The 3,590-nt window shown below is 35.9% G+C and overlaps 1 long non-coding RNA gene across 1 annotated transcript; it reads right to left on the minus strand.

The window, feature by feature from the left end:
• Positions 1-2,928, minus strand: LOC122998670. Its single transcript, XR_006407476.1, has 2 exons — positions 356-2,928; positions 1-321 (listed from the first exon to the last, which is right to left on the minus strand). It is a non-coding gene; the product is annotated as an uncharacterized LOC122998670 (long non-coding RNA).
• Between the last annotated feature and the right edge of the window lie 662 nt (positions 2,929-3,590).

Raw genomic sequence — 3,590 nt, forward strand, 5'->3', positions numbered from 1 at the left:
GCTTCTTTAATCATTATTTCTGAAAAGCATTATTTCTGTCCATGAGTATCTGCTACTGTACTGTTTAGTGCAATTTGAACATACAGTATCATCATTTTAACAAAGATAAAACAGTTATTTTGTCTTTCATTCATCTACTGCTCCTTCAGTGCTTTACAGGATATCTATGGCTAAGACTTGTGAAACATGTGAGGGATAACAAACTAATAATTGTTATAACTAATGGCCATCTCTGTTGAAAGGATGATGTGTTCAAGTTTTGATACACTACACCACAGTACAGTGATAGATACTCAATTTTCTTAAAGTATGGACAGAAACCTCCAGCACTATTTTTCAGACTGATGACAGAAACTGTCCATTAGAACATTACATCTGTTACATTGTCTGGCAGAAGCTAGTGGAACAGAGACTAGCTTCAAATGGGTGCAGAGCTTTGGTTCTGTGTATGGTGGCTCAGAGGTGCAAAACACAATACAAAAAATTTAATTTCAGAAAACACGTTTCAGAAAGTACCTTTTAGACAAGAAACTTTTAGAAGATACAAATTTGGTGAAAGACATCAGCATTTCAATAACGCAAAACTTTTTAAAAACACTTGTGTATTGTGTAGTTAAAGTTTTATTCACTGCCATACTTGACTGTTTATTAATTCCCTTTGGGAAGGCTCTGCCATTGATCTGAAGAGCCTACAATATTTGATGACGATGACTCAAACAATGTGACAACAAATTCAGTCAGAATTAAGGATGAAAAAGATAACAGCTATCTTCCTCTTCTGGTTTCTTAAGTGTCATGCTTTCTGAAATGTTGCTGTGTTTTCTCTAATGTTTAATTTATTTCTGTCCATGAATGTTCCACTGCCAAGTATCCTGTGCAGGGTTGCAGGGTAAAGGTGGATTCAAATCTAGGACTAGAACTGCATGATAAGTCAATTATTTAATCAACAGAAAATTAATAGGCAACAATTTTATTAACCAATCAAGCATTTTCATTGCAAAGCTGTCAAACATACTTGACTTGCCATTGATTTGCTGTTTTTCTTTGTCATACAGGAGTAAATTGAATGTCTTTATGTTTTGGATCATTGGTCAGACAAAAGCAAATTGAAGGCATCACCGTCAGCTCTAAGAAATTGCAGATGTCATTCTTTCACAATTTTTAACAATTCATAGGCTAACTGATTAATCAAGAAAATATTCGACAGGTTAAATGACAATGAAAATTATTTTAAGCTGCAGCCCTACCTTGGAATTTATTGCTATGAGGCACTGTACTGCCTAGCTGTGTGGACATATTCTTTGAAATTTTGTTTTGCACCTCAGGACCAGGACAGTTCTCTTGAAGTGAAATATCAGTTAAAGCCAGGACAGTAACTGACAGGTACTGCAGGTCCTAACATTAGTCATGCAAATTGTGAAATTGTATGGTATAAGTACCATACAATTTATTTGGAGTGACGTGTCAAGTAAAATAGAATCTGAGGTCATGTACACAGTTCTTTTAGACAGTCCCCAAAATGTTATTTATTTGATTTATTCATATGTTACTAAAGTGACATTTGAAACATACTGGTTGTGTTTAAGAATGTATTGTAATGATGGAAGTCTTTATAAGCTTTCTAAAAAAATCTAATGATTTTGTATATTAGTTTAGCCATTTATAATTAAACCAACCAGCACTAATGTCTAATTTATACAGTCTTTTGGCAGGTTCTATCATATGACAGCACCTGATGATACATGGCTATGTGGACATTGCTAAATGGAAAATTGGAAAAAATGTGATTTATAATATTTGATGTCTACAGTAAAGCTTTATTCATACATACTGTCACAGTATGCAAATTTATACAACTTATACCTTTTTTGGATGCTGTTCCTATATCATTAAACATGAAGCCTGTGGTTGAAATGTTCTGTAGGCCTATCACTGTAAGCATTCATGAGTTGCTACTGACATTAAAGAATGTTACAATGTATTTATTAGGGGATATTAAATGTAATTATGATGAACTAAGTATGCCTTTTATTTAGATTTAAATTCTATATAGCACACACAAGGCATTCTCTGCCATTAGTTTCACTTTACTCAGTTTCAAGTTTCAAAGATAATATTTGGATGATAAACGGGACATATCATATCAATTATCAAGTTTGTTTACTTCTGAATGACGACTGTTTCAAAGCTTCAGATCCCGTCAATCTGCTGACAGCTGCATGAAAATCTTTCATCTCATGGTGAGACTTGAAGCATTGGCACAATTAGAGGTTAACTCATCTAATGCCCTTACTTAAAGCTGCACTTCACAATATTTATATATTAACAACAGATCAAGTGACTAAGTGTAACATGAAAGGTGACTCTTGTGGTGACAAACCCACTGAGAATAATCACCTACTCTACTGATCCCTTCAGCTCTATGAAGTGTTTTAGCGTTTTTTTTTAGCTCATTGTTTTGGTTTCAGTACTGCAACATCTCTACTTTGGTTGAGTCTCACTGCTCTCATCAACCTGGTTTCCAGTTGCAGCAGGTGGCTGTTTTCATCAGCTCACTGTACGCTACCTGCCCATCCAAATGTTTGCTAACATGTCAGCCACCTCAACATCATATGGCGGAATAAATACATTAATGCAGCTTCAAAGTCAACCATACGAGTACCTTGATATTCCTGAATTGCTAAGTTCTGACAACGCAGCAACATCATTTAATCAGATGATCAGACAGACTTGAAACAAACCACCAGGTTAGTCAAACTTATTTAGAAAAGAAACCAAAGGCAAACAGAAAAATTGTTACCCCAACTGTGCATTGAAAACATCCATCGCAGTTTGCAAAGTCATTCCCTGGTTCAGCTAACTGTATTTACTGTAAGTTTCCTGTGTAATGAGGGATTATTAGCAACATTTCAGTGTGCTCCCTTTCAATGTGATCTCTAAATAAAGTGATTTCAATAATCTGGATAACCTGTTGGCTTGTTTACAACCTATTTGCTCAATACTTGGACCCATAAGCTTGAGCCAACCCACCACTAAGACTGATCTGAGTTGTAAGTGTACGTCTAATTTGCAATACATAACACAGTGTGCTGTGCTATGGTGTAGCCTCAGTACTTTCTTTATATATCCATACATTGGTAACTGGCATTGAGCAAGAATGCTTGATGCATTTGTAGACCATTTTATGTTTATGTTGTTGAAAATTGAATCCTGATGCTGAGTGCGGTTTACAAAGATATGAAAGGCTTGATATTTCTATAAAGAGTGCAAAGAGACTCATGGCTTACTTGGCAACAGAAAAAGAGCTGAAAAATTGTCCAATGTGTGAAGGAGTCACCACATTCAGAGCCAGGCACAACCATTCAGCCTCAGGATGAAAGCTGACAAAGTTTGATGTGGCTTTACATTATGCAGCCGAGCTTCTGACAGCATCTCAGTGCCATAAATGTGGAACTACAGAAAGACGCAAACAGGTGCTCATGAATATGTATCATCTGAATAGACATGCCTTCAGAATAGAACTGCTCGTCGGCGAGCTGAATGCAAAAGAAGAAGAAGCTGCTCACTTTCTGGCTTGTAAGTGAGCATAG

Source organism: Thunnus albacares, chromosome 15 (genome assembly GCF_914725855.1).
Source record: "Thunnus albacares chromosome 15, fThuAlb1.1, whole genome shotgun sequence".
NCBI lineage: Eukaryota > Metazoa > Chordata > Actinopteri > Scombriformes > Scombridae > Thunnus > Thunnus albacares.